This window comes from Scyliorhinus torazame, chromosome 28, assembly GCF_047496885.1.
Source record: "Scyliorhinus torazame isolate Kashiwa2021f chromosome 28, sScyTor2.1, whole genome shotgun sequence".
In the NCBI taxonomy this organism is placed as follows: domain Eukaryota; kingdom Metazoa; phylum Chordata; class Chondrichthyes; order Carcharhiniformes; family Scyliorhinidae; genus Scyliorhinus; species Scyliorhinus torazame.
The window spans coordinates 19,383,425-19,408,957 of NC_092734.1; the positions used below are offsets into that span (position 1 = coordinate 19,383,425).

Sequence of the window (25,533 nt, forward strand, 5' to 3'; positions counted from 1 at the left end):
GCGGGCATTTTTTGGGAAGCACTGAAGGCAGTGGTCTGGGGAGAAATGATCTCATTTACGGTTTGTGCTAATAAGGAAAGGAGGGTGGAACATGACCGCCTAGTGAGCGAGATAGTGGAGGTGGACAGGGAATATTCGAGGGTGCCCACCGTGGAGGGATTGGCGAGGAGGAAAAAGTTGCAGGGGCAATTTGACAATGGGGAGGGCGGTAGGGCAACTGCGTAGGGCAAGAGGGGTGCAATACGAGTATGGGGAAAAGGCGAGCCACAAGCTGGCGCACCAGCTGCGGAGGCGGGCTGCGTCCAGGGACATATTGAAGATCCGGACTGGGGCTGGGGATGTGGTGTCGGAGCCAGGGAAGATAAATGAGGCATTTGGAGAATATTACCAGGGACTTTATGAGGCAGACCCAGGAGGAGAGGAGGGGGCATGGGGTGGTTTCTGGACGAGCTGGAATTTCAATGTAGTTACATTGTAAATTTTACCTTGTGTCGCCCTATTATGTATTTTCTATTATTCCATTTTCTTCCCGTATACCTAATGATCTGTTGAGCTACTCGCAGAAAAATGCTTTTCACTGTACCTCGGTGCATGTGGCAATAAACAAATCCAATCCAATTTCCCCAGGTGGAGGAAGCAAAGAGGAAGGCGTTGGAGGAGCTCCTGGGCTGAGGGAGGTGCTGGATAGTATCAGGGGTATGAAGTCGGGAAAGGCCCCTGGGCCAGATGGGTACCCGGCAGAATTTTATAAGGAATTTGTGGCGGACCTGGCACCACATCTGTTGGGGGCGTTTAATGAAGCGCTGGAGAAGGGGGAGTTGCCAGAGACGATGAAGCAGGCAGTAATCACACTAATCCCCCAAAAAGGGAAGGATCCGGTGGAATGTGGGTCGTATAGACCCATATCACTATTGAACACGGATGTAAAAGTATTGGCCAATTTGTTGGCAGGGAGGATGGAGGATTGTGTCCCGGGTGTGGTTGTAGAAGATCAAACCGGCTTCGTGAAGGGCAGGCAGCTCGCGAGTAATATAAGACGCCTGTTGAATGTGGTGATGAATCCGTCGAGAGCTCTGGTACCGGAGGTCGTGATGTCCATGGACGCGGAGAAAGCATTTGATCGGGTGGAGTGGCGGTACTTGTTCGAAGTTTTGGGAAGGTTTGGGTTTGGGCTGAGATTTGTGGCATGGGTGCGGTTGCTGTATGTGGCGCCAAGAGCGAGGGTGAGGACGAAGATATGAGCTCACAAAGCTTTGACTTACACAGGGGTACGAGGCAGGGGTGCCCGCTGTCGCCGCTGCTGTTTGCGCTGGCCATAGAGCCATTGGTGATGGCTCTCAGGGAGTCGGCAGAGTGGCAGGGGATAATGAGGGGACAGAGGGAGCATTAGGTGTCACTCTGTGCCGAAGACCTCTTGCTGTATGTTTCGGATCCGTTGGAGAGTATGGGAAGGATTATGTGCCTGTTGGGGAGGGTTCTTGGGATACAAGCTGAATGGAGGGAAAAGTGAGGTATTCCCGGTGAATGAGCTGGCACAGCGGGCTAATTTAGGGTGAGATGCCATTTACGGTCGCGAGGGATAGATTTAGGTTCTTCGGGATTCAGGTAGCGAGGGAATGGATGGGGCCCAATAAGTGGAACTTAACGAAGCTGGTGGAGGAGGCCAGGGAGGATCTTAAGAGGTGGGATACACTGCACTTAACATTGGCGGGGAGGGTCCAAGTGGTGAAAATGAATATTCTGCCGAGGTTCTTGTTTATCTTTCAGGGTCTCCCGATCTTTATACCAAAGGCCTTTTTTTGGAAAGTGGACACAATCATCTCTGACTTTGTATGGGTGGGGAAGGTGCCGAGGGTGGGGAGGACCATGCTACAGAGGCAGAGGCAGCAGTGGGGGTTGACGTTGCCAAACTTGCTTCATTATTATTAGGCGGCGTATGTGGACAAAGTGCGGCGGTGGTGGGAAGGAGAGGGGGTAGACTGGGTTAGGATGGAGGAGGAATCTTGTAAGGGGTCTAGTTTGAGGGCTATGGTGACGGCAGCATTGCCAATGGCTCCGAGTAGGTATTCAGGGAGCCCAGTGGTGCAGTCCATGGTGAAGATATGGAATCTGCTGAGGTGGCATTTTAGGGTGGAAAGGATGTTGGTGCTAACGCCGCTGTGCGAGAATCATGGGTTTGAGCCTGGGGGATGGATAGTGTATACAGGAGGTGGAGGGAAGTGGGGCTGGTCAAGGTGAGGGATTTGTATTTGGAGGAAGGGTTCACCAGTCTGGAGGAGCTAAGGGAGAGGGTAGAGCTGCCGAGTGGTAGTGAGTTCAGGTATCTACAGGTTAGGGACTTTGCACAAAAGGTCTGGCAGGGGTTTCCGAGATTGCCGGGATACACCCTGCTGGAGCGACTGCTGCTTCTGGATGTGGAAGGAGAGGGAAGAATTGGGGATATATATAAGTGGCTGGGGGAGCAGGGAGGTGGGCGGGTGGTGAAGATCCAGGAGAAATGGGAAGTGGAGTTGGGAATGGAGATCAAGTGGGGAGTATGGAGTGAGGCACTGCGAAGGGTAAACGGGACCTCCTCTTGTGCAAGGCTGAACCTGATACAGTTTAAGGTGGTGCACAGGGTGCATATGACTCTGGCGAGAATGAGTGGGTTCTTTCAGGGGGTAGCAGATGAGTGTGGGAGGGGGCCAGCGAATCATGCGCACATGTTTTGGGGGTGTGAAAAAGTGGGAAGATTCTGGGCGGAAGTGTTTGCGGTCTTAGTCAGGATAGTAGAGGAGGGAGTGGACCCGGACCCTTTGGTGGTGATATTTGCGGTTTCAGAGAAGCCGGAGCTCCTGGAGAGGAGAAACGTCGATGTCATGGCCTTCACCTCTCTGATTGCACGGCGACAAATTTTGCTGGAGTAGCGGTCGGCATCGCCACCGGGGGTAGCAGCATGGTTGGGTGACCTGTATGACTTCCTGCGGTTAGAGAAGATAAAGTATGAGTTAAGGGGCTCAGCAGGTGTGTTTGAGAAAAGGTGGGGGATGTTTGTGACCGTGTTTGAGGAGCTGTTCGTCGCAGAGGGGGTGGGTGATGAGGAGGGGGGCGTGAAAAAGGAGAAAAATCTGTACAAACTGTATAGTTGATTGTTGGGAAGAATGTTTCCCGGGGTGTTTACTATTGCTGTAACCTACTTTGATACAAGTTTGAATAAAATGCGTTTTTTTTAAAATGGATAACCTCCTACGTTAAACGTCATCTGCCAAATTTTGGCCGACTCACCTAACCTATCTGCATCCATTTATAAATTTGTTATTTCCTCATTGCAACTTACTATCCCATCTATTTTAGTGTCACTGGAAAATTTGGCTATAGTACCTTCTATCTTTACATCCAAGTCATTAATATATATTGTAAATAGTTGGGGCCTGAGGACTGAATCCTTCGGCACCCCACTAGCTACATCTTGCCAGCCTGAAAAAGACCCATTTATCCTAACTCTGCCAGTTGTCGGTTAACCAGTCTTCTATCCAAGCTAATAAATTATTCCTAATCCCATATGATCTTGCCTTGTGTATTATCCTTTGTGCAGCACCTTATCAAATGCCATCTGTAAGTCCAGATATACTACATCTACAGGGTGCCCTGGTGTTGCCCGGATATGGTGCACTGTGCGGACACATTCAGCACCATTAAGTGTGCAGTCTGCCCTACTGGTAAAGACTCCTGTGCAAGCGATCAGAATCTCTGCATGAAACGTACCTCTTGCATGTGCAAGTAAATAAAAATTGTTTGTGGTCTACTTCCCAAAATTGAGTTTCTCTGTGCAATGGGCCTACTGTTCTCAGGATAACCATGCATCCTAAATGCTTCCAAATGTTACATTTTTAAAACAACTTAGCTGAATGAGGAGCTGGGAGGAGCAAGAGAGCTGTAGATTTTCAATGTTTCTATGTGGTAAGTCTTTTGTACTTTGCATTTGGATAAATAATTGACCCTAACTGTGCTTTAAGCTCGAAGGAGCTATTTAAAAAAAAAAAAAAAAAATCTTTATTGTCATTAGTAGGCTTACATTAACCCGGCAATGAAGTTACTGTGAAAAGCCCCCAGTCGCCACACTCCGCCGCGTGTTCGGGTACATGGAGGGAGAATTCAGAATGTCCAAATTACCTAACAGCACGTCTTTCGGGACTTGTGGGAGGAAACTGGAACACCCGGAGGAAACCCACTTGTATAGCTTGAGGGCTCCACTCCACATCAAGGATGGCTGACCATGAGTGTCTCCCACTCTTATAATCAGCCTTTGGCGTATTGGAAGGATTTGCAGGTTTACAATCAACCTGTTTGACTGCATTATGAATGCACCTTCCTTGGCCATCATGTCCTGGGGTGGGACTCGAACCTGGAGTTTCTGGCTCAGAAGCAGGTACATTTCTTGCTGCGTCACGACACCTCCTCAATGCAATAACCTGTTTGAATTAAAGTTGGATTAGCTTTCAAGGTTAAATTTTTCATTTTAACTGGCGAGATTTGCCATTTGGAGTTCTGTCTTTCGCTGTTGCATTAAATTTTGTTGTTCAGATTTTCTCCTTGAATTCTGCAGTTTAGTTTTAATCTTTCATTACCACCTCGCCACCAGCAAATGCTTCTATTTTGCTGCAACCCTTGCTTTCCATTTACCATCTGTTGAGAGCCCTTAACGTTGTCATGGTACAAGACAAGTGGAGTACTTTCCACTTTACTGGTACTACTTGTGTGATACAAAGAAAATGTGCTGTACATGTTAGTGTGCTGATAAGCTTTATTTGTTTTAGAATGAATTATTTTATGTCGGCTAGGTTATTGATGCTTAAACATGGTGTTACAAAGCCTTGGATTGTCTTGCAAGTTCCGTTAACTTCTGTCAGGTGAAGATGTCTGGAAAGTTGATCGCCTGTTTCAATTGCTCGGCGTTTGTTTACCCAGCCAGTCTTTCAAGCCAAGTGTCATGTTCACTTAGTTGGCAATACTCTTGTCTTTGAATCAAAAGTTATGTTCAAGCCACACAAATATAATCTCTGTGAGCATGGGAGCTGACACTGCATGTTGGAGGTGACATCTTTGGGATGAGGCTCTAAAGCCATGGTATCATTTGCCAGTTCAGGTCAGAGTAAAGAAATCCTACGCAATCTTTGAACAAGGGCATCACCGTCAATATTCATCCCTCGATCAACATTGGAATCGAGGTGGGTAAATGGGGTCAAGGTACAAATCAACCATAATCTAACTAAACGGCAGAACATACTCGTGGAACTGAATGGCCTACACCTGCTCTTTATTCCTATGTAACATCACATAATTATTGTCTGTAGGCCCTTGTCATGCAAAAGTTGACTTGTCACATTTGTCAACAAAATAAAAGTAGTTAGATTTTAGTCATTCATTGACTGTGAAGTGCTTTGAGGTTTTGAGGATGTGAAATCTGTTATGCAAATTAGTTATTCCTTTTGCTTTTTAAATTCTACTTGTGAAAACTTTAGATCTGAGGAAACCATTCTTCAGTGCCAGTACAGACTTTTTAGTGGGTTGTTCATTATTGGCAGCAGATATTAAGTTTCTTTACTTTATAGGATTATTAGCTGTAATCACACAAGTACCTCATAAAATGACACTGCTTTGACTAGATTGGATGTGATATGTTAATACAAGCAGAGCCAGCTGGTGTGATTTACTATGCTGGCTAATTTTGCTTGTATATCCAGCTTCAGGCTAAACACGCGTCTTTCACATGGCATGTCCAATAGCCTGGGCAAAGTACTCTGTGTTTGAAAGACTGGGCAACTGGATTTAAAATTCAAAAACTAGCTTCTCTAGACTGACCATGTCATTCATATGTCTGACAACAGACCCCCCAAAACAACTATTCTGTACTAAACCTGGTTGCAGTAGGAAGCCCCCCAGGAGGACAGTGGATACACTTCAGAGATATCCACAAAACATCCCTGAAGAGATGAACTATCTCTAACGAGTCATGGGAGGCCCCAGTTTGTGACTGACTCAAGTGTGGACGGTTGATTCGGCAAGAGACCGAATGGGTCAGGAGACTTCATCGGGAGCACACAGAGGTGTAGTCGAGGCATTGGAAAGAACATACAAACCTCCAAAACCTCAGATACCCTACCTTTTATGCATTACAGTTTCTCTGTGGCAGAGTCTGCAGTTCGCGCATCGAGCACAGCAACCAACTCTCAGCCATTTGAATTGGATCTTCAATTCTGAGGGACTGCTTAAGAATTGAGGGGACTGCTTAAGAATTGATTGAACACATTATACAGGATGCGTCAGATGAATTATGGCGTCCTTTTCTGGAATTCTTCAGTACCCAGCAAATGTGATTTACCAACATAAAATTGACAAATCTACCCAACACCCTGATGGTTGAAAATCAAGATGTGACATATCTTCCCACATCCCTACTGCCCACCCCCACAGCAACTTAATCTCCTGGGAGAAACAAAAGGAAATAAATAAAATCCCTGGATCAATAAGTGGAAAAATACCCTTTAAAAAAATTTCTCTCTGATTCTCTCAGGCAATTGAAACCAGTTTAGGAGATCACACGGACCAAGTGTTATCTACAACGATGGCTACCTGCCACGATGCAATCTCTGCCACAGTCAGGAACCAGTCCGGCTCCCAATTGAAGATGGGCAGAGAGTCTACACTCACCATAATAGTGATAATTCCCAAAGATGCTGCGAAAAATATTTCTGTTCCTGCTGCTGAATTAGAGGAAACCTATGAAATTTGCTACATGGATGTTCATGAATGCATTAGACATTCACTGCCTGAAAGAGATCCTGCATATTCCTGTGCCCTGACCTGAAGCCTCGTTTCATTCTCTGCAATCCCGTATCACTACCCATTGCGCAGTCAGTTTCGAACTCAGCACTTCAAAATCACTCAAGCGTGAAGTGTGTGTGTGTGTGTGTGTGTGTGTGTGTGTGTTTGGAAGGGGGGGGGGGGAGTTCCCTTCAGTTAGGGCACCTGTTTGGGGGGGGGGGGCTCCTATTCAGGGGATCTCTGTGTGGGGGCCTTATTCAGGGGGTCTCGGCGGGGGTGGGCATCCCCCTATTCAGGGGGGTCCATCATAGAAGAATCTGTATCCCTACAGTGCAGAAACAGGCCATTCAGTCCATCGGATCTAAACGACCCATAACCCCACCTAGGGGCAAGTCTGAATCTAACCCGGGTCCCTGGTATTTTGAGGCCTCGAGATGGGGAATAATTACCTTGCTCTTCTTCAAAATCATGCCATGGGATCTTTTATGTTCACTCAGACAGCAGAAGGGACCTTCGTTTAATGTCTTATCCGAGAGGCTCTGATTATGGAGCACTCCTTCAGCACTGCATTGGAGCATCAGCCTTCATTTTTGTGCGCAAGTCTGTAATCGGACTTCCGCAGAATCCCAACAGAGGAGAAGGGGGTCATTCGACTTTAGTGAGTCTGTAGCGACCTCAAAGTACACCCTACCTAGGCCCACACCCCTGCCTTAGCCTCGTAAACCCACCTAACCTGCACATCATTGGACAGTGGGAGGAAACCGGAGCATCTGGAGGAAAGCCACGCAGGCTCGGGGAGAACTAGCAGACTCCACTCAGTCACCCGAGGTTGGAATTGGATCCGGGTCTCTAGTGCTGTGAGGCAGCAGCGCTAACCACTGTGCCAACGTGCTACCCAAATTCCTCCAGCTATTCAGGGGTTGGCTGTTGGGGATCCTGCTTTCAGCAGGTCTCTGGGGGGGGTCTCCCTATCCAGGAGGACACGGGGGTTCTGGTAGGGGAGGGGTGGGCACGTTGTGCAATGTGGTGGGGAGAGTGGCTCCCACGTGGAGTTTGGCAGCAACTACCTTAAGGAGTTACTCTATTGGCCCACAGCGAGCTCCACCACATGAGATCTGTGCTGGTAAATACCAGTGGTGATCCCCGCCCGGGTGATTCCCGGCCCAGAGGACCGGAGAATCCTAAGGGCCCGGAAACTCTGGTGCTGAGCCCGCTAAGTGGATGAAAATGGATCATTAGGATCCATTAGCACCCTCCCACTGGCATGTGGGCACGAGCTCCGATCCCGCCAGCAGTGGGGGGGGGGGGGGGGGGCGCAGGGCAGCATAGTGGTTGTTTCGGCGCCCGGTGCAAACCTTGATTTAGGCCTGATGCCCGATTCTCCGCCTGATCGCGATCCGCATTCCCGACATCACGGCGCGGAGAATCCACGTCATTACCTGTTGAAGTTCAGGTAGATCTGTTGTAAAATTGGCCAGTAGTATTATCATCAAATGGAAAATACAAATGAATAACATTCAGCAGTATGTCCATGGCATTAATCCCACAGGCTGGAAATTGTGTGGGTTCAATGACAGAAGTATTAATTCTGCCCAATGAGTAACCATACCAACTGATTAGAAGCCTGCCGCAGCACTTTATTTTGATGGAAACACCTATTGTTTGTCCCAGAGCATTGAAGTACAATGTAGGGATCCCCCAATGCCTTATGGAGAAGAAATCTAGCTTGAGATGGGGTTGATGGTTTTTTCAGTGTCCCAGCAGTTTCTGGGGGGAAGAAAATAGGGGGAATGATTTGGGTTTTCCCTTGCTTTAGTTTGGGCCTTTGGCTGACATGAAGCGAGTGGGAGGAGGAGCTGGGAGGTGAGATAGAGGATGGTCTATGGGCAGACGCGTTGAGTAGAGTCAACGCGTCCGCAACATGTGCCAGGCTCAGCCTGATCTAATTTAAGGTTGTTCACTGGGCTCACATGACAGTGGCCCGGATGAGCAGATTCTTTGGTGTGGAGGACAGGTGTGCAAAATGTGCGGGAGGACCGGCGAACCATGTCCACATGTTTTGGACATGTCCAACGCTTGGGGGATTTTGGCAGGGGTTTGCGGACGTCATGCCCACGGTGTTAAAAACAAGGGTGGTGCTGAGTCCAGAGGTGGCGATTTTCAGGGTGTCAGAAGACCCGGGAATCCAGGAGGAGAAAGAGGCATATGTTCTAGCCTTTGCTTCCCTGGTAGCCCAGAGACTGATACTATTAGCATGGAGGGACTCCAAGCCCCCGAAGTCGGAGACCTGGCTATCGGACATGACTAGCTTTCTCTGTTTGGAGAAAATCAAGTTCGCCTTGAGAGGGTCATTGTTAGGGTTCGCCCGGAGGTGGCAACCGTTCGTCGACGACTTTCCTGGAAATTAATCGTCAGCAGACGGCGGGGTGGGGGGGGGGGGAGAGGGGGAGAGAGTAGTTTAGATTAGAGTAGGGGGTCAGTAAGGGTGGGACCTGTACGAGAGGTAATGGCTTTTGCACTATGTTTATGGTTTCATGTGTATTGTTTATTTTGTTGTTGTTACTATACCAAAAATACCTCAATAAAATGTTATTTAAAAAAAAAAAGTTTGCAGATGACACAAAAATAGGTGGGAAGGCAAGTGGAGAGGATGGCACAAATATTCTACTGAAGGATATAGACAGGTTAAGTGCTTGGCAGAAGGAATGCAATGTAGGAAAATGTGAAGTTATTTACTTTGGCAGGAAGAACAAAGGAGCTGAATATTATTTAAATGGAGAAAGACTGCAGAACAGAGCAATTTGGTGGCCACTGTGCATAAATCATGAAAAGCTAGCATGTAAGTTCAGCAAACCATTTGGAAGGCAAATGCAATGTTGGCCTTTATTTCAACGAATGGAGTATAAAAATAGGGAACACTTGCTAAAACAATACAAGACACTAGTTAGACCACACCTGGAACTGGCACACCTGGAACTGTCAACAGTTTTGGTCCCCTTATCTAAGGAAAGATATACTGGCATTGGAGGCAGTCCAGAGAACGTTCACTCGGTTGATCCCAGGAATGGTGGGATTTTCTTCTGAGGGGAGGTTGAGAGATTGGGCCTGTACTCATTGGAGTTTAGAAGAATGAGTGGCAACCTTATTGAGATGTATGGGCTTCTCAGGGGGTTTGATGGGGTCGATGCTGAGAGGTTGTTTCCCCTTGTGGGAGAGTCTAGGATCCAAGGTCATAATCACAGAGTAAGGGGTTGCCTATTAATGGTAGAGATGAGGAGGAATTTCTTCTGAGGGTATTGAATCTATGGAATTCTTCACTGCAGAAAGTTGAGGAAGTTAGGTTGTTAACTATACTCCAGGCTGAGATGGACAGAAAATTAATTAGTTCGGGAATCGAGGATTATGGGGATAAGGCAGGAAATGGGTTGAGGATTATCAGACCAGTTATGATCTCCTTGAATGGCAGAGCAAATGTGATGGGCCAAATGGATCCTGTCTTATGGTCCAAAGAAAGTGACCAATACTGTACACAGTACTCCAGATGTCTCCACATAATGAAGCATAATCTTCCCTACTCTTCTATTCGATATTCCTTGCAATAAATAATATTCTATTAGCTTTGCTAATTACTTGACTGTTAATGTAACTGCTGTTTGGAGAGATTCTGCAGTCTGACGAAGAATGCCTTTTTGTGACCAACTCCAGACTCCCAAGTGACATACCATTCTCAATTTTAACCTGCTTTACCCAGCAGGTGATGAGGATGCCTAACCAAAGTCATGAGGGTCCTTCTTGCACAAATGTATCAAATCCTGTTCATGTCATTTGGGCTGGACTGCAATTATAACTGCTGTCCTGAGCCAGGGAACTGCTGTAGATTTTCCTCCAGTTGAAGACACTGGGAAGAGGAGTCCGGGCCAGAAGTATGCCCCGAAGGCTAATATCAGGCAGATGAAGATGATCAAAAGTAATCCTAGTCAAGTTGCTTAGATCTGTGTATGGTGTGTGTATGGTGTATGTTTGTGTGTGCGGTCGGTATTATCACAATAGAGGCAATCCTGATGTCTTAATAACACCCTTGTAGTATTGTATAATTGTACCGGTGGCCTAATATATCAGTTATGCTAATTTGGATACTAAATGCAGGACAGCTTTAACAAATAGAGACTAGATAAACACATTGGAATGTTGAACAGTATTGATTCTGGCATCCAGAAAATTCTGCACATTTTGTTCAAAGAAACTAATTAGTATTCTGTCTTGCGAACTTATTAAAATGTACATCAAGTGAAATGCTTGTCGGCTATGGAGATATAATGCACATAACTGGGTAAACTCAGTATATAGACAATAACACATTGATCTGTTGCTTAAACCAGAACTTTCATCATAACTGAAGACTAAAACAGGTGTGTTCTGATTTATAGCCAATGGAACCCAACTGGACAAGGATTTGTTTTCAATCAAGCTAAAATAAGTTTAGAAATCAATTTGGGACTAGAAGGGGGGAGGGAAGGAGGAGGAGAGGAGGTCTTGTTCCTTGGGTTGAGAGGTCACTTTTGGGGCTCTGGCTGTTTGCATCTAGTTAAGGGATATTGTTTGTGTTTATTTTGCTTTTTTGTAGTTTTGTATAAAATGTTAAAACTTGTAAAAACATTTTCAAAACAAATACATCAATTTGGTGTAATTGTATTAGAGAAACTATAATTTTTTGGCTAAGAGATGATCCTGAACGATGGGAGGCCATGAACCTATTGTTTTTTTTCCGAATTGCTTCCACCAAGAAAAGCAAGTGATAGTTATTTATCTAAACCACAGTATTGCTATTGGTTTTGCCACAGGGTATTCCGGTCATCAAATGTTCTTTCACTCAAATTCCTCCAATCTCATATCTACACGGCTCACCTTGTTGAGAAAGCTCACTGCTGGACAGAGAGGATATCAGAGCCAGTTCAGTTTCCTCCCACAGTCCAAAGATGTGCAGGTTCGGTGGATTGGCCATGCTAAATTGCCCTTGGTGTCCCCAAAAAAAGTTAAGTGGGATTACTGAGTTATGGGAATAGGGTGGAGGTATGGGCTTGGCTGGTGCAGACTTGATGGGCCAATGGCCTCCTTCTGCACTGTAAATTCTATGAACCTGCCAAGGAGCCAATTTAATTGGATTGGAAAAGTTTTGTAGACTGCAAATGAGTCTGAACTGAGTTAGTGAAAAGAAAACTTGGTTTATTGCAAAGTAATTATATTTACAATTTACATCAGATCCCAGCCGGGTCTGCGCTGTCGGCACCATTCCTGGCCCACTTTATACAGATCTTATTCGCAAATAATCTAGGGCTCCCTATCCCCTTAGCTGGGGAGCTCATATTTGGCGAGACTCACCGGGAGATTGCTCCAACCCCCTAAGTCTCGTGTGGATTATAACCAGCTCAGTGACAGCAATTACTTCTTAACAAAGGAGCTTTCTTCATACTCGATGAAGATATTCCATGTGGGTGTTGGTTAGTTGCAGCTACTGGGCTAAGGTGAAGCAACCCCTAAAGCTCTTTCATTTCCTGGATTGACTCCAGGCGATTGATCGCCACATGGTGAACTGTTACCTGAGCCAAGGTTTCAGGAAAATGTGCCAAAAGGAGATCAATTACTTTTTTAGTGGCTGGGTTAAGGACAGGAACAGGAGCAGACCATTCAATCCCATGGACCTGTTGCACCAATAGATGGCTTAAAATAAGTAAACTGACAAGAAAATAAATAATTCTAATTGTATGTAATAACTATCCTTTTTTATATTTAAACAAAATCTTTGTTATATTTGTCGATTTGAGGCTTCAGCTGTCATGTAAACTGCAGACATGTTTTCTCTGTATTGTAAAGGAATCCACATTCATATATATTTGGTTTGCCAATTAAGTCCAGCTCAATTTGTGAGTTGGTAGCTGCAAGATTTCGCCTCCATTGTTTTTGATTATTAATTTAATCGCCGCAGATTTATGACTGGGTGTTATCAGGATCAGGCCGGGATATGATGGTCACACGTGATCATTGTTGGGCTATTGGAACTCTGTTTGTTCTGGGGAAAAATAACAATCAATCAGCTGTGTGCCGTTGTATTTTTTTTAGTTGAAGCATGATGATCAATACCAGCGAAACCTGAGCTTAAACCATTTCCGCACAGTGGAGAATGTCCCATAGTTGCTCTGGAGAATGAGGGATGTAGGTGTTTACTTCAGCCCCATGTCCAGGCAAATAAATATGTTTGGTGTCTTGGCGGACCCTTTAGCAGTCAGTGTGCAAGTGTACAAATTTATCCATTGGACTGAACCTCATGTGTAACTTTGTCACTCTCTATGCTGGTCAATGCTCATTTATATTTGGAGATTTGGTGAAGTGTTGTTGCTTTATTTGAGATCCAAGGAGTCGTAAGCTAATTGCTGCAGTTCCAACATTGCTCCTGTTATTACTGACGATCCATACATTATAGCCGAAGGCATGCCATGTACAAGGGTGATATTATGCCATTATACGAAAGACCAGGGGCGAAATTCTCCCCCAACGGCGCGATGTCCGCCGACTGGCACCCAAATCGGCGCCAATCAGACGGGCATCGCGCCGCCCCAAAGGTGCGGAATGCTCTGCATCTTTGGGGGCCGAGCCCCAACATCGAGGGGCTAGGCCGGCGCCGGAGGGATTTCCGCCCCGCCAGCTGGAGGAAATGGCGTTTGTTGCCCCGCCAGCTGGCGCGGAAATGCGGCACATGCGCGGGAGCGTCAGCGGCCGCTGACAGTTTCCCGGCGCATGCGCAGTGGGGAGAGTCACTTCCGCCTCCGCCATGGTGGAGGCCGTGGCGGAGGCGGAAGGGAAAGAGTGCCCCCACGGCACAGGCCCGCCCGCGGATCGGTGGGCCCCGATCGCGGGCCAGGCCACCGTGGGGGCACCCCCCGGGGCCAGATCGCCCCGCGCCCCCCCCCCCTCCCCCAGGACCCCGGAGCACGCCCACGCCGCCTGGTCCCGCCGGTAAATACCAGGTTTAATTTACGCCGGCGGGACAGGCAATTTCTGGGCGGGACTTCGGCCCATCCGGGCCGGAGAATTGAGCGGGGGGTCCCGCCAACCGGTGCGGCCCGATTCCCGCCCCCGCCCAATCTCCGGTACCGGAGCCTTCGGCGGGGGTGGGGGGGCGGGATTTACGGCAGCCAACGGCCATTCTCCGACCCCGGCGGGTGGTCGGAGAATGACGCCCCAGGAGCGAAATTCTCCATCCCGCCCCGCCACATTTCTGCCCCGACGGCGGGATGCTCCGTTACACCGGCCGGTCAATGGGGTTTCCCATTGTGGGGCAGCCCCACGCCGTCGGGAAACCCCCGGGCGCCGGCAAAACGGAGACTCCCGCCGGCGGAGAATGACGCCCCAGATTTCATTCTGAGTGGTTTTGCAATGATTTCAGTGAAGAAATGACAAAAGCCAGGGTGATCTGACTAATCTGCAACAGTACAAAACTAGATAATGTGTGTCGATGTTCACACTTCAGTTTATAAGGATTAGTGAGTGCATTTACAGTGCTCTAGGGTACTAAGCATGAAAGGAATTATGACCCATGGATTGAAAATCAGGAGAGAAAGAGTAAATTACTGAAAAGCTTCAGCATTGCTGATGAACAACATTGCTTTACCAAATTCAGAAGCAAAACACTTGAAGAAATAATGGAAGGGAAATAAGTGTTGGCTCGACTTGCACTTTTATTTATTGACTTTCAGTGTTCAGTTGCATGTCTGGGAAGTTCATGCTTGAATTAATGTTTCATTCAAGCTGTTTGCTGGCCAGCCAGGACTTTCCAACTGGAAAATGGTCCAGTGGAAAATTCCTGGAGTCATTTCCCGTAATTTGGATTGAAGGTTGCAAGTGAGCAACCCGGTGTTTGAATTTATTTGTTTTGATCTTGAGCATTTTGCTTTTCTGCAGATCCTACTTTCGCCCTTTTGGTTAACTTGATTAAGGTTCCATGAAGAGTTTATTGCCGTTGCATTCTTGCCATTTGTCCTTGACGTTTCCAAATACTCATGTCAATTCTGGTGTCAGATGTAACAGTCAACATGTTTGCACTGCTTGTTGCCTCCTGTGTGTGGAGATACGATGCGGTGTCTTACATTACATCCAAGCACAGCAGCTGTGTACCTTCCAGGTTCCCTTCCCTCTGGGTGTTGCTTCAGAACGAATAAGTCATTTTTAGCGAGCTGATTCCATTTTGGCTTGGGATAATGTGATGAGTGTCAGGCAAGATGCGAGTTACTTTGCTGAATGTTGACGCTGCTTTACTGATACAAAAAACACCCATTTGGGAGTTTGGAATGGGAGCATTAACTATTTTTGTGTATGTGTGGGACCATTTTCTGCATTTGAAAAATTTCCAGCAACTATACCCATTACTGTTCAGCATGTCCATGATCAAAGGACTGCACAGTATTATGCGTTGTTGGTTTTCTAATATCTATGTTAATCTTTTATTATGGATGGTATTCAACTGAGGTGGAGGGGGGCGGGGGGTGGGGGGGCGAAGAGAAATGTTGAGGAATAAAACTGTTGCAGAAGGAAAGTAATGAATGAATTCATGTAATAAGTGAATTACAGTGTGAAGAGTTCCAGATAGATTTTTAGTTAATCTAAATTGATTAGAATTCCTACAGTGCAGAAGGAAGCCATTTGGCCCATCACGTCTGCACTGACCGTTTGAACGAGCACTCTACCCATGCCCACTCCCCACCCCCCCCCATCCCCGTAACCTCATCACCTAACCCGCACATCTTTGGGCTGTGGGAGGAAACCGGAGCAACCTGAGGAAACCCACGCAGACACGGGGAGAACGTGCAGACTCCACACAGTCACCCAAGGTCAGAATCAACCCCAGGTCGCTGATGCTGTGAGGCAGCGGTGCTAACCACTATGCCTTTGTGCCGTCCCAATTCTGTGGTAATTTCTAAAGTGTAAGTATTCCAGTGCAGGCCTGAAGACTTTCACACTGTTTCATGCTTGGTCTCACTCTGTCTTGTCTATTAACTACAATCAGTGTACCTCAAAGTAATTTCTTGTATATGATGTGCTTTGAGACATGTACTAAGTAAATACTCGTCTTTCTCATTTGTTACTGTCATATAAACAGTTTATTCTTTCGCCGGTTGCCTAGCTGTTGGAATTTAGACTCTCCCAATTATTTCCTACACGTGCACAATGAAGTGTTCAGACCCATGCAGGCTAAATTCTAACACAGCCCACAAGCATGCCATGAGTTCAAGTGGCATACCAGGATAAACAATGGCATTTTCCATGATATTCTGAGGCAGAATTTGAAAGGATGGCCCACAATTCACTGCTTGCCACTCCAAAAGGCAGAGGCCATCTTGCTGACCAATTGTTTGAGCTGAAGGTAACAGTCAAATTTATTTTTCAGATTTTTAATTAAAGAGAAAGATGAACAGAAGTACAGTTTTTGACGTAAACAATATTTACAATCATGTCAAAAACAGCATCCCTTGAAGCTCCTTTCTTTTAATGAACCTTTAATGACCCAGTGGTGGACATGCTGCCCCCATTTGCAATTGTAAGGTTGTCGAAATAATTGGTTAAAGCAAAGGAGTTGCAAAATTGAGAACAGGGCGGCACAGTGGTTAGCACTGCTGCATCACAGCAGCAGGGACCCAGGTTCAATTCCGGCCTTGGGTGACTGTGTGGAGTTTGCACGTTCCCCTCCATGTCTGCGTGGGTTTCCTCCGGCTGCTCCGGTTTCCTCACACAGTGCAAAGATGTGCCGGTTAGGTGAATTGCCCATGCTAAAAGATTTCCCCTTGGTGTCCAGGAAGATGCAGGTTAGGTGGGGTTACAGGGATAGGGCAGGGCTGTGAGCCTAGACAGGGTCGGTGCAGACTAGATTGGCCAAATAGCCTCCTTCTGCACTGTAGTGATTTTATGGACTTGTAAGAATGGAACCTAGCCTTTGACACCTCCGATCAGACATTAGCCTACGAACTTGCCTTAATTATTTTTTTGAAATCATATTTTGGGAGATTGAAAGTGAACTCCCAGCATTTAGATGGACTTTGTTTTACACCTGACTGATTTTAAGTGGTCCGGTCTTGAGTTTGATCCTTAGTGCCCATTATGGACCAGCAAGCTTGGCGTGAATCAAGAGTTATAAAGTTTAACAGAATTTCTCATGTGATTAACAGCAACATAATGATTTCCCTCTAGTTGTTTGGCTTTACTTGATAGACACCCCAGCTCCAACTCTCTTCACCGCCCCCCCCCCCAAAAAAAATAATGATACTGGGAATATGTGTGAACAGTTTTATCTTGGACACCCAGGCACAGGAATTATTTTCAAATGCAACTTAACAGTGTTGCTTTAAGTGCACACTACATTGACCAGTTTAAAATTTTACTTGGAAAATATATCATAGATTTTTTTTTTGTTTTGGATCCTGTTATGACCATAGCTGGCTTTATTTGCTGAGCAAGCCAGATCCCAGAGGGAAACCTGTCTTACTGACCATAACCTTTTCATTTGTATTTCATTTGTATTTTGAAAACAAAGAAGAAAAATGACTGACCCCAAAAGCATAGAATTCCTATTCCAAACTTTGTGTTCAATCCCTCGTTTGCCTATTCCTCAAAATAGGCTTGTACTGTATTTCCGTCTCTGTTCCTCCCAACTTCCAAACTTTTTCCAAGGAGCTTGTTGCTTATTCCTTAAGACTTTAATTTCATCTCCAACATCAGTGCATATTTATAGGTGGTTGTTCAGTGCAGTACTGCTTTGTCAGAGCTATCTTCTTTCGGAAAATATGCCAAATGGATTCCTTTCTGCTTGCTTTTTTAGATGAGTGTAAAATAAAGTTGTAATGGGAAGTAGTTGGGATTGATATTCCAGAAGGTTCTTTGTGATACTTTCACAGTAACCACAAGAACCCCCTTCTGTTCATCTAGGCAATACCTGAGAGATTTTTCTTGTAGATACACACATCTGGTGCAGAGCCTCCCCAATAGCAGGAAATCTCCATGATATTCTGCCTATTGATGCTGTGATATTTCATTTTATTATTGTGTTATTGTGGTTTAATATTGGTTAATGAAATGTGTGAGGACACAGTGGTTGCATATTCCATTTTATTACATTTTCCTTTTCCAATTTCCTCTTTTTAAAAAAATAAATAAATAAATTTGAGTACCCAATTCTTTTTTTCCAATTAAGGAGCAATTTGGCGTGGCCAAATCAATCTAACCTGCACATCTTTGGGTTGTGGGGGGAGACCCACGCAGACACAGGGAGAATGTGCAAACTCACGCGGACAGTCACCCGGGATCGAACCGCCGTAGGCAGCAGTGCTAACGACTGCCCACCATGCTGGCCTCCAATTTCATCTTTAGTGAACAACTGCATGCTAGTAACCTGATCCACCAGTTGGTAACTAGTTCCTAAGCATTACTGATCCTAAGCTCTGTCAGTCATGTTAAGTAATGACAGGCTGAGAAGAGAAATGTTCTGAAGCTCCCACAGTGATTTATATGAAATTGTAACAGACACTGAATTTCGCAGTAGCTCTTTTTGATTGATTGTGAGAATGCTATAGAAGGGAACTCACTGACTGTCTTTCTCAAGGACCACAAGTTCGCAGTTCTAATATATAAAACTTGGTTTACACTGCTCAGTCTAAGAGTCTTGTTTGCATGGATTGATGCCTGATGTGAAACCTTGACAGAAAGGTGTTCTATAATGCAACTGCAGTCCAATTGATATGGGAAATGTTTTCCACAAAGTCCAATTGATATAGGAAATGTTTTCCACGATATCGTAATGCAGAAAGTTGGAAGCGGGGAAGGTAAATTATGGGAACAAAGTCCCATTGTGAGCGCGTTTAGCCACGTGTTTCCCAGCACTCGCAGCGCCGAGAAACACAACGGTATAAAACTGCACCCGGGTTAGATATGGGGCCCCTGGGGAATGCGCAGCCGAGGACGCACATAGCCCCATTTTGTGCAGTGAGGAACACGGCTCGCCAGAACACCTCAGTGTATTGACAGATCCGGAACAACATTTTAAAATGGTGTCCCAATCTCTGGAACCCCCAGGGTCCCCGGACCTCATGCCACACCAGGCCCAATTACTGCCATGTAAAAATGCCAGCGTGGAACTTTGGCAGTGCTAGGCTGGCACCCAGGGTACCACCCTGTCCAAAGGGCTTGCACCTGGGGGCTTCCAATCGCCTGGGAGTCCCCCATGAGTGTTGTTTCGTCTGGTCCCCATTTGTGGAGACCAGTACTGAATCGAGCTTGCCCAAGGCCTCGAGGCAAAAGGAATAGAGCCCAACAACCTGGGTACCTTGTGAAACTGAACATTAAAGTGGGACTAGCTGTCTCGCTTCAATATAATCATAATCTTTATTAGTGTCACAAATAGGCTTACATTAATACTACAATGAAGTGAAAATCCACTAGTCGCCACATTCCGACGCCTGTTCGGGTACATTGAGGGACAATTCAGGATGTCCAATTCATCTAACAGCACGTATTTTGGAACTTGTGGGAGGAAACTGGAGCACCCGGAGGAAACCCACGCAGACATAGGCAGACTCCACATAGACAATGACCTGAGCCAGGAACCGAACCAGGGACCCTGACACTGTGAAGCAAGCTGCATGGCTGTTTGATCGCGCCCTATATATTTCTGAATATTTACTCATCGTTTGCATTGTTGGATTGCAAGTGTGTTTAAGGGGATAAGAAAGATAATGGGCTGGATTATCCGCCGGCGGGATGCTCCGTTTTGCCAGCAGCCCACTGGCGGAGAGGGGCTGCCCCACAATAGGAAACCCCATTGACCACCCGGGGTAACGGAGCATCCCGCCGGCGGGGTAAAACAGAAATATGGCGCGGCGGGCGGGGAATCCAGCCCAATGTATTCCCAGATGTGTTACTGTGTGTCAATACTCTTTTATTCGGCGTCCTGTGTGGGTACGAGTCTGGGGGCGCTGGCAACGTCGCCGTTGCCGCTCCCTCCAAGGAGGTATACCACGAGCCCGGTGGTGGTGGCGGCCCTCAAAATTTGGGGGCAGTGGAGGCGGCATAGGGGGGAAGTTAGGGCCTCGGCGTGGACCCCATTACGGGGGAACCACCGGTTCGCCCCAGGAAGAACAGGTGGAGGGTTTTCGGGGTGGCACAGGGCAGGCATACGAAAGTTAGGGGACCTGTTTGTGGACGGGAAGTTCGCGAGCTTGGGTGAGCTGGAGGAGAAGTATGGGCTCCCCCCGGAGAACACCTTCAGGTACTTACAGGTAAGGGCGTTTGCCAGACAGCAGGTGGTGGAATTCCCACGGCTACTGCCACACACAGTGCAAGACAGGGTGATCTCGGGGGGTGGGATTGGGGAAGATCTCGGAAACTTACCAGGTGATGCAGGAGGAGGAGGAGGCCTCGGTGGTGGAGTTGAAAGGTAAGTGGGAGAGGAGATCGAAGAGGGGACGTGGGCAGATGCCCTAGGGAGGGTGAACTCTTCCTCTTCATGCGTGAGGCTCAGCCTCATACAGTTTAAGGTGCTGCACAGGGCACACATGACCGGGACAAGGATGAGCAGGTTCTTTGGGGGTGAGGACAGGTGTGTTAGGTGCTCAGGGAGCCCAGCAAATCACACCCATATGTTCTGGGCATGCCCAGCGCTGGAGGAATTTTGGAAGGGCGTAGCGAGGACGGTGTCAAGGTTGGTAGGATCCAGGGTCAAACCGGGCTGGGGGCTCGCAATATTTGGGGTGGCAGAGGAGCCGGGAGTGCAGGAGGCGAAAGAGGCTGGAATTCTGGCCTTTGCGTCCCTGGTAGCCCGGCGGAGGATTCTCCTTCAGTGGAAAGATACGAGGCCCCCAAGTGTGGAATCCTGGATCAGCGATATGGCAGGGTTCATTAAATTGGAGAGGGTGAAATTCGCCTTGAGAGGGTCGGTACAAGGGTTCTTTAGGCGGTGGCAACCGTTCTTAGACTCTCTGGCAGAACACTAGACATTGGTCAATGGCAGCAGCAGCTCGGGGGGTGGGGGGGGGTTACTTTATTTTTGTTTATGTTATTTACACTGGAAGGGTCTGAGGGGGTGTATACACCTGTTGTCTTTAGTCGGGGTGTTAATGTTAATTTATTATTTAGGTACAGGGGGGGAGGGGTTTGGGGGGTTGCTTTTTTTAGATTGTGTTTTGTACTTACCCCTGTTGGGTTCTTTTTTCTTTCTCATTTTGTTATTGATATTTTATGAAAACCTTTAATAAAAATTATTTTTTAAAAAAAATACTATTTTATTAAATTGGAGTAGATTTTTGTGGGGTGGTCAATAATGAGGAGGGTAGCCTTAGACTGCAGGAGGATATAGGCTGGTCAAATTGGCTGATCTTTTGCAAATGGGATTCAATCCGGATAAGTAAGTGTGAGCTGATGCACTTAAAAAAAAAAAAAAATTAAAAAAAATTGTTTGTGAGATGTGGGTGCACTGGCTGGGCCAGCATTTATTACCCATCTCTGAAAGCATTTTTAAGAGTCGACCGCATTTCTGTGGATCTGTTGGCCAGACCAGGTAAGGACGACAGATTTCCTTCCCTAAAGGGCGTTAGTGAACCAGATGAGTTTTTGAGACAATTGTTAATGGTTTTGTGGTTACCGTTAGACTTTTAATTCAAGACTTTTTTATTGAATTCAAATTTTACCATCTGCCACGGCAGGAATCGAACCCAGGTCCCCAGAGCATGACTCTGGGTCTCTGGATTACTCATCCAGCAAAAATACCACTGTGCCACAGCCTCCTTGCAAGTCAAACACGCAAGAGAATAGATGATGAACGGCAGTACCTTGGGAAACACCGAGGATCCGAGGGACCTTGGTGTACATGAACATTAGTCCCTTAAGGTAGCAGGGCAGATGGATAAAGTGGTTAAGAAGGCAGATGGATAGCCGAGGCATAGAGTTTAAGAGCAAGGAGGTTATGCTGGAACGGTATAGAACGTTGCTTCGGCCACAGCTGGAGTATTGTGTGCAGTTCAGGGTTCCACATTATAGGAGGGATGCGATAGCACTGGAAAGGGTGCAGAAGAGATTTACTAGGATGTTGCCTGGGCTGGAGAGTTTTAGTTATGAAGAGAGATTGGATAGACTGGGGTTGTTTTCTTTGGAGCAGAGGAGACTGAGGGGGACATGTTTGAGATTTATAAAAATTGAGGGGCATAGATAGACGGGAAGAAACGTTTCCACTTGGTGGCTGGATCAGTGACTCGGGGAATAGATTTAAGGGGCAGGAGTTTTAGAGGGCTGTAAGAAAAGTTTTCATCCAGAGGGTGGTGGGAGTCTAGAACTCACCACCTGAAAGGGTAGTGGAGGCAGAGACCCTCATATTTAAGAAACATTTAGATGTGTACTTGCAAGGTCTAGGCATACAAGGATGTGGGCCAAGTGCTGGAAAGTGGGATTAAAATAGTTTGGTGGTTGTTTATGACTGGCGCAGACGCGATGGGCAGAAGGGCCTTTTCTGTGCTGTAGACCTCTATGACTCTCAGGGGAGAAACATCAATGCAGACCAGTTCAAAATAGCCAGAATCCAGTTCTACTGATACCAGTTCTGCTGGAACTCCACTTTGGGAAACACACAACTGTCAACCTTATTATACACTCCATCCTAAATGTTTATGCCATGAGGAGAAGTTGTGTGAAGTCCCCAGTTAATCCTCCAAGCCGGTAGTGGACCTTGAGAGTTCACTTATCCTTTGACCTCCATGTTTAACAACAATTGGTTGTTTTCCACAGGTGATATTTTCAAGATCCCATGGTCACAGAAGCCATCATGTTCCATTGAATGGTTGTCCAATTAAATTGTTGGTGGGACTGTGTGGGGAAAGAAATTACCATTATTTTAAAGTCACAGCTGGTTGTCTCCGAGTAAAGGGTCGAACGTTCGAAGCATTTTTAACAAATGTATCTACTGTCTTGAAATCTGTGCTTTTAGGAAGCCTTTTTTCTTTTGAGAAGAGTCTGAATTTCTGTTTCTGTTGGAAGAAATACCAGGAGGACACTTTTCAGCATAATTCGTATTTTGGGTTAAATGCTTGCTTGCTGTCATATCCCGCACAGGACTTGCAAGGTGGGAAGGATTAGCTTCCCTGTGGTTCTCGTGGAATACGAGCTCCTCCACTGAGGGGTGGGGGAACTCCATTCAGCTCTGTCATAGAGTCATAGAATTTACAGTGCAGAAGGAGGCCATTCAGCCCATTGAGTCTGCACCGGCCCTTGGAAAGAGCACCCTACTTAAGCCACCCGCCTCCACCCTATCCCCTTTATCCATGTAACCCAGTAACCCCACCTAACTGTTTTGGACACTAAGGGCAATTTATCATGGCCAATCCACCTAACCTGCACATCTTTGGACTGCGGGAGGAAACCGGAGCACCCGGAGGAAACCCACGCAGACACGGAGAGAACGTGTAGACTCCGCACAGACAGTGACCCAAGCCGGGAATCGAACCTGGGACCCTGGAGCTGTGAAGTGACTGTGCTAACCACTATGCTACCGTGCTGCCCGTATAAAAGGTCGGCCAGTGAGGCACCAGCCGTGAAGAGAGCATCTCCCAGGAGTTGTACGTGACGTAACTGTAAATAAACCAAAGATCTTTATTCTTCCTCGGTGTGGACTCCCCGTGTCCCTTTTAAACTTACAACAGATAGTTTTGCCCAAGATCTTTTCGGAAAGGTGGTGCCCCTTTGAAGAGTTAGCTTGGGTTTTAAAGAAAGAGAAAGTTAACATGTCTTTGGTCAGTTTTTCCATTGGCTGTCATGTGATTTCACACACAACAAAGTACTTTTTAAAGTCACATCTGTAACGTAGGGAAATATTGCGACAATTTTGTCAACATCAAGGTCCCACAAACAACGTGAGATAAATGACCAGTTTTAGCAATGCCTGTTGAGGAATAAATGTTGGCCAGGCAAACACCTTCCTATCCCTCTTCTGATAGTTCACACCATCTTTTAGAGGGCAGGCGATGTCTTCGCTCAATGTTTCGTCCGAAAAACGGAGCCTCCAACAGTACAGTACTCCCGTAGCACTGCCTTGATTTTTTGACGGCGTCTTGAACCCACAACCTACAGAATCGAAGATCAGTGCTGGCAGCTATCTGCAGCACCTTGTAACAACACAGCAAGTCGACAGAGTGGTTTTATGACTGGTCTAGCGTTGGACTGTATCTCTTTGGTGCTTGGGACCAGCACTAATTAGTTATGCAAATTACACCACAAGATTCCATTGTAACTCTATGCACGACTGTCAAACCCTTTGTTTAGTTTTATTTATAATTTCTCAGGCCAAGGAAATGAAGCACTGCGCTGATTTAGGGCGCTGAATTATTGACTGGCTCACAAAATGCTGCATAGATACTGTCACTGTGGGAGTCATGCTGTCTGTCATTGATTCACTTCTGTTCTGGGAAGGTAGAGGTAGTGAACTCTTTATGTTCGAAGCACAATAGACATCAAATGACTTTGTGTAACATATGTTTGTGTTGCTGCATGGGTGTCTCTTGTAAAATGCTGAAATGCTCCACGTTGCCTATATTTTCTCAAGTTAGCACCCCTCTCTTTCTCCCCCCCCCCCCCCCCCCCTCCTGCTGAAGCTGTTGTTAAACGTGACAATGATTTTTCCCCTTCACTGAGCTGATGTGATCAGTATAAAATGAACGCTATATGAAGTGGGTGCAAATGGCTTCAAATTTACTTGGCTCCAAGTTGTGGGTTGAGCATGTTTCCTGCAAAAGCCAATGAACTGCTTGTGAAACGTTGATTTTATTGTGGGGCTGCAATGGAGTGGAGAGAAAGCAGGGTTTTACTTTTCTTTTCCCTCTGACTCACTGGGTAGTAGAAGGTGGGCTGTTTGGACCTGGCTCAACTTCCTGACTGAAGCATCATGTGACAATTGTTGGGATTCATTTTGAAGAAACTGCTTGAAGCATGGTCATGCTTCCCCATCATTTCAAAGATCCCTCAAAATCTTCAGTCACACTTTTGTTTTACGATTTCTTTCTCTCTGAAGCTAGATTTACTGTATATTTGCTGTGTTCTTATGTGCATGTAAAGAAAAAAACGTTTTTTTAAGCAGAATTTGGTATCTAAAAAGTATATGGTCTTTTTCCTTGCCAGAAAATGAGATTTATTTATTATTAGATCTTTGGTTTTAGAATGCAAAAGCAACAACTTGCATTTGTATAGAGCTTTGGACTTGAAAGAGGTAGTAGTGCCGAGAGGTTTAAGGAGTAAATTTCCGGAACTTGAGAGTCTAGGCAGCTGAAGGTACGACACCAATGGTGGAGTAATTTAAGAGACCAAAATACGATGAATGCAGTGATTTGGGGGGTGGGTGTCTATGTTCTATGGATGGATTTGAAAACAAAAACGAGAATTTTAAAATCAAGGCAGTATAGCACACTGAGCACGGGGGTGATGAGTGAATAGGACTTAAGTTAGATATGGGCAGCAGAGATTTTGATCCGCTACAGTTTATGGAGAACTGCAGATAGGCAGCCAGCCAGTTGCACACTGGTGTGCAATAGCAATGGCACGTTTCAGCGGACAAAAGTTTAAGTCTGCTTTTGGGCACATTTGGGGTGTTTCTCAGCTTCTGCAATGCCAAGAATCATTTTTGGGGGGGAATTTCTACCTGTTAAGGCCACACCT

General features: G+C 46.3%; 1 protein-coding gene and 1 long non-coding RNA gene across 12 annotated transcripts in view; one reads left to right on the forward strand and one right to left on the reverse strand.

Annotated features, from left to right (window-relative positions):
* kcnma1a (potassium large conductance calcium-activated channel, subfamily M, alpha member 1a) overlaps nt 1-25,533 on the forward strand; it is a 1,078,085-nt gene that overhangs the window by 187,254 nt on the left and 865,298 nt on the right. The window lies entirely within an intron of this gene.
* The window catches only part of LOC140403568 (uncharacterized), a 79,924-nt gene that overhangs the window by 5,977 nt on the left and 48,414 nt on the right, over nt 1-25,533 (reverse strand). The window contains exon 3 of one of the 2 annotated variants that reach the window (XR_011938352.1): nt 21,032-22,695. The exons of the other annotated variant lie outside the window; for it this stretch is intronic. This is a non-coding gene — a long non-coding RNA (uncharacterized lncRNA). Of the gene's footprint in view, nt 1-21,031; nt 22,696-25,533 lie in introns of those variants that run through there. 2 annotated transcript variants of the gene reach the window in all.